A 10,000-nucleotide genomic window follows, 5' to 3' on the forward strand; every position below is an offset into this window, starting at 1 on the left:
AAAAAAAAAAAAAAAAAAGAACGATCAAATCCATATTTATTTCAATTGTCCAAGGTGGTTTAGAATTGTGATGTCGTGTGGCGTATTTTGTGCCGTACAACCTGTTCTTTAAAAAGTAGCAATATTACTAACATTATTCTATTAAAATAGTAACAAAAAGAAACATAACAAAGGGTAAAAATCGAAATTTGCCAAGAAAAACAAAAAGACAAAGACAAAGTAATCAGAATTCGGCCATAATATTCCGCTCTCAAAAAAATCTGTAATTCACCGATTAAATCTGTTCCAGTGGCAGGTATGTGGAGGTGGAGGTGGATGTGGATGGGAAGAACGCAAGCGTCTGGAAGAGTCTGGGAGACTAAATGCAATTTATGAGCTCGTTTAGAATTATTGGTGTGGTGGGAACATGATTTAGTGTTGATTAGAAAGATGTGTTTATTATCAATACATAATAAGAAACTTTAACAAACAGCATCGGATTATTTAACTCGTTACTAAACATACGTGAGAGGAGGGCAAGTAATGTTGGTGATATATAGGGACATTGAGACTATTCTGTAGATTTTTTTTAAAAACCCTTTATTTGTTCCAGACAAAATATTACATCAAGCATTACTTTTCTTATTTACTAGCACTGATCAAAAAGCTGTTTATACCCACCAAGCGAATAAATATGCCGGCATTTGTCACATTCTTAATCACACGACATGGTTCTCAAATTTGGGCTGTGCGACCTGTCAAAATATTCTATGACAACTTTGCCTAACACGGACAAAACACCTTTTATATAGGGAATGAGATTAGCGGAAGAGTAGCGTCCCTTGATTGGAAGTCATTAGCGGAAAAGTTATTAGAGAGAGAACGTCATGTTGGTTGTGCGGCATGAGACACTTCATCGAAAGCGAGGACGAGAGAGACGCATGGGCAAAACCATTTTGACGTTCTCTCTCTGTACGGTGACGTCCAATCAAGGGACGCTACTCTTCCGCTAATCTCATTCCCTATATGTATATATTTTTAAAATCTGCCCTGCCGACTTGTACTTCATAATAATATATCGCTGGATTAAAACGTCCCTAAACTTTTTACAAAGTCTTAAACCTGAAACTTTCACAAATGGATGTATTCTGTCGTACTTTGTAAAAACAAACAAGCAAACAAACCTGAAACACATTTTCTATAAAATTTGGCCAGAAAACTCTTCCTTCAAAGATGAATTGACGACGTGTTGTGTATAAATATGCAACATTTTCGATAAATCTGTCCGTTAAATATATATAACAAAGACCAACTGTTTGCGGGGGGTGGGGGGGGGGGGGGGGGTGGGTGGGGGGGTCTTTAATCGGTTCTTTAATATATTATATATATATATATTATATATATATATATATATATATATATATATATATATATATATATATATATATATCGTACCGCTTGAGGGGTCAGCAATAAATCACTACTGTGCCAGTACCAACCTTTTCATGATACTTCTATAATTCTGGAGTGTTCCTACTACCCACACGCATAGCCCGCCCTGAATGTCAGACGTTTTTACAACAATAATAAGTTTGAATCATTATCCCTACATTCCAAAAGTCTCCCAACAGATTGATGACTTGCCACTGATAGCTGTGCATTTGTAAAAAAAAAATAAAAAAATTAACAAATTAAAAAAAAACACCAAGGTTTATCCAAATTAAAGAGAGGAATCTGTATGAATTATTTCCAGACTTGGCTCTCTCAATCCTCACTTTAAAATGATTTTTTTTTTTAAAATTGATGGAGCGTAGTTCATACAGGTGACATGAGGTCCCATGTCTATTTTCTTCCCACACTATCTTACGCTGGGTTTATATCCCTACAGCTCAGAGCTTTCCCATCCGATTGACAGGTCTGTTTTACCAAGCGCCAGACATAATGTAGAATAGTAAGTGGCAGGCCTGTCTATTAATGAACATCAGACATGCAGCCTAGTTAGTGACAGACCAAGCTCCAAAAGCACGAAGGAATCACGTCGAAAGTCTCGCATTTTAGAAATTCACCTCTGATTGATACATTGGCAGCTCTGTATTGATAAATCATAATCTCGTAGTATGTAATATAATACGGAAATCCCTTTATTAATAATGCTACCATTTTTTGGGGTGCTGTAAAGACGAGAGGAAACAGCTGTGGACCATTATTGTCGTTGATTGGAAGAAGATGATGGAAGCCGAAATGGATGATTGAACATGGAGATAGAGAGAGAGCGAGAGAGAGCGAGCGAGATAGAGAGAGAGAGAGAGAGAGAGAGAGAGAGAGAGAGAGAGAGAGAGAGAGAGAGAGAGAGAAAACAAATAATAATAAGAAAATAAATAAAGAAATAAAAAACGACAAATAAACAAAAAAAACAACAACCCCCCCCCCCCAAATAAAACAACAACGTGTATTTATAATTTAGGCCGGAAAAGTCGTCCTTCAAATATCGATCGATTAGAATTACCCTCATCTTGGCAAAAACTCTCAAACTTCACGAATTCCCAGAATTGAACGTTTTGGTCAAGTTGATGGTCATTTTAATCGATCGAGCTTTTCTGACCAAATGATTAAATGTGTGATTTGTTGTACTGTTTTGTTTTATTATCCCCCCCCCCCCCCAAAAAAAAAAAAAAAAAAACAAAACAAAAAAAAATAAAAAAGCTACATCAGTCCTGGTGACAACACTAAATATGTCAGATCAGAGTAAAAAAATTAAAAACTCGAACCCAGACCGTCATAAAGGGTTAATATTGACATTTCCGTCAGTCAATTCCAATCTTTTACTTTTCCACCCCTCTTATTAATGCCAACAAACATTCCATGACTTGAGGGAATGCAATGAACAATCGGTAAACAAACAAAACGGTCTACTTCTCGATTCAGTCTCATTTCTACTTTCTGTCTTTGAAGATTTGACATTAAACATTGTCAACATCTTGATCATACACTGGTAAATGCTGTCGACAATTCATTCTGATCGGCGACGTTACTTTCTGGCCGATATATCAATACAGAGGAAAGATGCAACATTCAAAATTCCCACTGTCTGTGTGTGGGTAGTGGGAAGACGGAGGGTGAACTTCGTCATAACTATGTGAAAGTCATCCAGATAAAGTGACAAATAGAGTAAATAGATAGAGATATAGATAGATAGATAGATAGATAGATAGATAGATAGATAGATAGATAGATAAAGAGAGAGAGAGAGAGAGAGAGAGAGAGAGAGAGAGAGAGAGAGAGAGAGAGAGAGAGAGAGAGAGACGAGTCCACGCAACGTGAAACATTTACTTAGCAGCAATGATTTGAACAGAAATAGAAGCTTTCTCTTTGGGGCCACCAATGCCATCATCACGAATAGCTGTCTATGCCCTTACCTAGACAACGTGCGTTATTAATACGGTCTTTGAAACGCTGTGATACAGACAGGAAAGTAAATAAAAGATGCCTGCTCTATTTCCCACGAGGCTTCAACTGTTCCCCGTCCATGAAAATCTATGGAGAGAGATAGTGATAGATAGCAATTCGATCCGACATGCAATGCAATCAATCAACCAACCAACCCTTTACACGCTGAGTTCGATTGCAATAGACGTGGACATATTATGTGTAGGTAGGATAACAAAACGCTATTAAATTACGAGCTTGATTCCACTCACTCAGTCCTAGATAAAAATGAGCATGTACATAGATAGTTTTATTCAACTACCCACTAACATGTAAAATCTAAAAACATTAGCTTTGATAGTACGTCTGTAATTTGTCTCAGACAAATGTAATAAATAGGCATGGGGTAAAAGTAACCGGGTATGCTACGGATATAGTCGGTGTTAGGTTTGAGTGGCTTAACATTCTTGTAATGGACAATGGCCTGCGTTGGTTTGATAACAATGGGTTTTGGGTTATTAGACCTGCAAATATTATAAGAAACACGCGTGATTTTAATGTAACCTGGTATTACGTCACATCCGTTCCTCCAAGAGATCAGCATAACAGCGATTCACTTAAGGCAGTCATAACACTGGACAACGTAGGGAGCCATGACCAAAGTCCATCGCTGTTACTTCCTTCTAGTTTGAGAAAACAGAAAGGTCTGTTGCTACCATCTCCTAGTCTGTGGTTGCTACAACCCGATGACTGAAGCGATATCTACATTGTGATTTCAAAGAAATTCATTCTCGCCTCGAAAGGGTTAATAATCCCCCCCCCCCCCCCCAAATCCTCCTCACTGCTTTCATCCAAATGAATTGCTGTGACTATCAATTGCCCAAGTAGTCCCAGATCTACTGGAATCAATAGGACCACGCACATGGAATCCAACAGAATATCATGAGGAAAGACGGGAGGGGGGGGGGGGGGGGGGGGGCGAAGGGAGCGGCCGGGTGGTCTCATCAATAAATTATTTTTCATTTTAACCAGAAATCTGTCTGTGGCAGTGATGGAGTGTGAGACGACGACGACGACGACGATTACAGTGTCAATTCTGATGATGACGACAACGATGATGATGATAATGATGATGATGACGACGACGACGATTACAGTGTCAATTATGATGATGATGACGACAACGATGATGATAATGATGATAAATAAAGGTGCAATGTGAACATCTCACCAAGGTGACCTTGTTGACACCACACCTCCCATCACAAACTGATAATAATGCAATCTGACATCCATCCCAGTACCTGTGTCCCCACTCCCTCCACACTATACTTGTCTGATTTCTCATCTATCAACTCAATAGACCAACTGGTGATCACTACAACCTTGGGGAAGACTAGGGTGAAGGCGAGAATATGTGTAGTCGGGGTGAAGGGAGAAGAGGATGGGGTGGAGAGAGAGAGAGAGAGAGAGAGAGAGAGAGAGAGAGAGAGAGAGAGAGAGAGAGAGAGAGAGAGAGAGAGAGAATAAATAAATAAATAAATAAATAAATAACGAAAATTGGAAGAGATTCAATTCAATCAGAAAAGGTCGAAACGAAAATGAATTGGAATCCAAAACTAATTGGCACAGAATCCGCCAAGCAGGGATGTAAACAAATCGTCTCTCTCTCTCTCTCTCTCTCTCTCTCTCTCTCTCTCTCTCTCTCTCTCTCTCTCTCTCTCTCTCTCTCTCTCTCTCTCTCTCTCTCTCTCACGATGCGATGGCGTGATGACTGATTACCTGGTTGGAGAAGAAACAAATCACGACTGCAAACTATCAACACGGACTTGATAAAATTGTCATTCCAATGGAAATTACGGGATAAACTTTCACTTTTTATGCGTTCATGTATATTTTTATTCTTTCTGTTCTGGTGTGATGAAAATAAAGCTGGTTGGTTGGTTGGATGGATGGATGTATGACATATTTACGAATGAGACGATGTATTAGGAGGGGGGAGGGGAAGAGAAGAAAGAAAGAAAGAAAGAAAGAAAGAAAGAAAGAGAGAGAGAGAGAGAGAGAGAGAGAGAGAGAGAGAGAGAGAGAGAGAGAGAGAGAGAGAGAGAGAATTGAGAATAAAATAAAGGAAGACATTCACCGAGAAATAGATATAGATAGATAGACAGACATACAGACAAACAAACAGATAGATAGATAGATAAATAGACAGACAGACAGACAGACAGATAGATAGATAGATAGACAGACAGACAGACAGACAGACAGACAGACAGACAGACAGTTAGATAGATAGATAAATAGATATAGCTGATCATAGAATAAAGGAAGGTACAGCATTCACCAAATAGTCGACAGGTCTCATTAAGAGCTTGACGCCACAACCACCCCAGCCCCAGTCCTAGTCCACAAAAATCAATCAATAAAATAATTATACGGTCTCACATAATCATCTAAGCCACCAGCACTAATCCTTCAGCCGTGTCTTACAATAATAAAACACTTTTTATTACTTTTTCGTCATTAAATATTATCTGCATGTATCGATTATTCGATAAAGTAAAACGATCTCAAAATTGTCGAAATAAGCCTCAGGTTTAATCCTCCCCTTATAATCCCTGTCCATAATAATTTCAGATCCACAGAACACAATATTTGCAGACATTGTTTAAACTGAGACTCGAGAGCGAATAACATGCAAATCTACATAACTCCATTTTATCTAATCGCGCTGTTTAATACGTCGTTAAGTTCTTCTTGTACACACAACAACACAATAATAATAATAATAATAATAATAATAATAATAATAATAATAATAATAACATAAACAACCGCAACAACAACGACAACAAAAACAACAACAACAACAACAACACCAACAACAACAACAACAACAAAACAACAACAGCAACAGCAACAAACACAATTTAAATTTCGTGATTTCGTGCAAAAGAAAGATGAAAAGAAAATAATGAAAAATTCATCGTAAAAAAATACGGCAATTTGCTATATCTAGATATTATATTATAGCACGTAAAGAAAGGATTATTTAGACTTTTGTCAGGTTAAGGACAGGAATCATCTTTGACTACCGATAAATAGACTATAATTCAGGCAAGGAATTTCTTATGTGTTTTATCAGTGTATGACTGAGATAAGGTCTCACACTAAATACACACACTCGTTTGAAATAACGCTGCGTGTGAGATGCTAATGTTTATTATTAAACCAATCAATCAATAAATCAATCAATAACTGGAACATCGAGGTGAATGATCTACAACCTGCCTGCAATCATGGGAGTTCAATGACAGGAAAAATCAAATAAATGAATTAAACTAATTATTAAATAAATAAATAAATAAATATACGATGATGATAATGGAGGAGGAGGAGGAGGAGGAGGAGGCGGAGGAGGATTAGGATGAGGAGGAGGAGGACGAGCTGGAGGAGGAGGAGGGGGAGGAGTATGAGGAGGAGGAGGAAGAGGAGCTGGAGGAGGAGGAGGAAGAGGAGGAGGAGGAAGAGGAAACAATAAAAATTTACCTAGGAACTGGTTTAAGGTCAACTCAAGATGTCTCCAATTAAACACCACCAATCTTTCCGCATCACAGCCGTCACTAATTACCTGAATGTCAATTCAGGAGACAAAAGTTTACTACGAACTTTGACCCAAACTCATAGACCGACGACGACCCCTATCTGCTGAGTCCTGAACTCCAGTAACAAGACATCATGTACTTACTTTGTATCAGTTTATCAGGTGACTGGAAAATATACAGGGGATTTATAACATACTGAATTCCGTAAATATACGGGAAATTTGGCAACTCTGTCATAAAAAACAAAATAGCAATGATAAACCAATCCAATGATTACCGACCATGATTTAGTGTAGTTTGTTTGGATTCATCAAAACAAAAACAAAAACAAAACCAAAAACAAATATAGTGTCCCATCTCCTCATTAATTACCGATACGCATAATTAGTAATTTTATTAATGAAGCCCGTGGCTGTGGAATCAAATTAAATTAAAATAGCATGCACGTCCCGATGAATGAACGGTGGATCAAAGCTATCTTTAATGGAAACCAAATCAACAAGAAATATAACATTTTAAAAAAGGAAATTAAAAAAACAAAACAAAAACAAAAAAAAAACAAGATCATTAACCCGTTAGTCAAGTGCCGTCGACTGGAAAAAAAAAACATTTATAAAAAAATTCGCCAAAAAAAAACAACAAAACAACTCGTCCTTCAAATATCGCTCAACTTAAATGACGCTCCTCTTGGAAAAAAACAAAAACTCTCAAACCTGGGATTGAAAAAGAAGACTTCACGAAGTCTCAGGTTTGAGGTTTTTTCGTCAAGTCGAAGGTCATTTAAAGCGATCAATATTTAATGGTAATTAGAGGACGGGTTTCCTGGCCATTTTTAAAAAATCCATGTTTTTTCAAGACAAGGGCACTTAACTCTGGTAAAATGAATATGAGTTCAATGAGAATTGATAGCGGCTATCAAATGAGATCAAAGACGAACACGCCATCCCAATCATACACCTGTCTGTAATAACAACTAATAATTGTGATCCACCATTTATTTAGATGCTCAAAATGGGATTTATAGACAAAAATATCAAAGTGGGAATAAGTTTAAAAGTTTCATTGAGCATAATAAATGCAATAGAAAGGAGGGGGTAGGTTTCGACAGGGATGGTGGTTCCAGGTAACCTCAGTAGGTAGACCACTCGCTTCATATACAAAGGGGCCGAGATCGGTCGAGGGTGAAGTCGAGACCCCCCCCCCCCCCTCCCCCCCTATCCACCTAGCAATGATTAGATAGCTGGGTCTGTTAGATCTGGAGGGAAGTACAATGCGATAGAGTATCGTCTTGTCCAAAGGGTAGCGAGCAACTGTTATTCTCCGTTTCTAAGGAAACCTCGATAAACCCCGTCTCCATGGGCCTAATGGCTCTGAATGACATGACTTGTCTTTTAAAAGTTGTACCTATAGCCATGAAATGACAACATAAGTAACATTTCCAATTTCTTGAATCTAAGACCCCTTTTGGCAGCTTGTTCACACCGAGATAATACCGCTTTGAGACGGTTATTATTACTATTACAACCGCCAACAGCAGCACCACGATTGAGTTATAAATTAAAAAACATATTAAAAACAACAAATAAACCCAAACACCAACAAATAAATAAAAAACTAACAACAACCAGAATCCGAATCGAAAGCAAACGAACAACAACACAACCAGCACCACCACGAACACGAACACCGTGTGTGTGTTTACAATCCAACACTCCGTGTATTGATTGCTGCTTCTCTACGATATTTCAAGTTGTGGTTGTTGTGGTTGGTGGTGGTGGTGGTGGTGGTGGTGGATGTGTGGTGGTTGTTGTTGTTGGTGGTGGTGGTGGTGTTGTTGTTGGTGGTGGTGGTGGTGAAGGTGGTGGTGGTTGGATTGCTGATTGCACCCCTTCCCGCGTCCTCGTACAATCGAGCGAACTTAAAACAGCTTAAACTGCTATTTATAGATTATAATCCCCACAGAACATCCTGCTCACACTGTGTATGAAATGGATATCATAAAGTACCAAGCACATACGTAAGTACGTACTTACGATAACAACGAAAACGCACAAGTGATCATTCAGATTAAAAAACTAACGTCGATACCAAACAGCTTACTTACACCACAACTTGTATTCTAATACAAACCACCAACCACCACTAATACAAACAATATGCTCCGCTTAAAATCCTAGTGAAAGATAACTAGAAGCATAATATCTAATACTAATAATACACAATAATGTTATGAATAAGTAAGAGTTAAATAGTAATAGATAGACAACCACTGCTTACACTACAATGTGTTGAGGTTATAATGAACAGATCGGTTTAGTTTCGGTTTTAGAAGTGTGAATCGTTTCTCGTTTCCCCAAAACTTCTGACCGTAACACGACATACAACACGGTGGTTAACCTTGTAGTCTATTGAACTGTTTTGTGGTTCGTCTTAACCCTTTCGCCGCGAAACGGATTTCCTTTCAAACCAAACACTTCCCACATTATTCACCCATCTAAAACCGCAAACCAAACCGTTTTCACCAAGACAGCAGTAACAGCAAAGCTTCCCGGGGCTTTATCGAGTCGGCTTGCATTTACTGTTCTCTTGGCTTTGAAACCCCCCCCCCCCCCCCCCCCCAAAAAAAAAAAAAAAAAAAAAAAAAAAAAAAAAAAACAACAACAACAACAACAACAACAACAATCCCAAAACGATAACAATGACGTGGAGTTGGGGTAAAATGGAAGCAACCGGTGCCTAAAGGGTTAAAATAAAGAATATCACGGTTGACTAGTCACGCCAAGAAGTGGAACCAATAACAATAAACATTATTTATCTAATCTACCTACGATACGATACGATACGATACGATACGATAAGACACGATACGATATTATGTAGTATGAATGACGAGTGATTAGAAACAAGGTCCACTCCACCACAATGACAAAACGTCTTTATTTTTTTTGGTCAGAAAACATTGGCTTCTTACACCGATCCATTAAAATGAT

The 10,000-nt window shown here is 38.2% G+C and overlaps 1 protein-coding gene across 11 annotated transcripts in view; it reads right to left on the reverse strand.

Moving 5' to 3' along the window:
• Positions 1-10,000, reverse strand: part of LOC144974690 (putative adenosylhomocysteinase 3) — a 256,230-nt gene that overhangs the window by 88,095 nt on the left and 158,135 nt on the right. Inside the window, exon 1 of one of the 11 annotated variants that reach the window (XM_078917819.1) lies at positions 9,288-9,369. The exons of 8 other annotated variants lie outside the window; for them this stretch is intronic. The gene's annotated coding sequence lies outside the window, so the exon portion shown is untranslated. Of the gene's footprint in view, positions 1-8,629; positions 8,735-9,287; positions 9,370-10,000 lie in introns of those variants that run through there. 2 more of the 11 variants (XM_078917820.1, XM_078917821.1) reach the window with 2 other exon arrangements.

Source organism: Berghia stephanieae, chromosome 6 (genome assembly GCF_034508935.2).
Source record: "Berghia stephanieae isolate SIO BIC M18660-M18661 chromosome 6, UCSD_Bste_1.3, whole genome shotgun sequence".
Classification (NCBI taxonomy): Eukaryota; Metazoa; Mollusca; class Gastropoda; order Nudibranchia; family Aeolidiidae; genus Berghia; species Berghia stephanieae.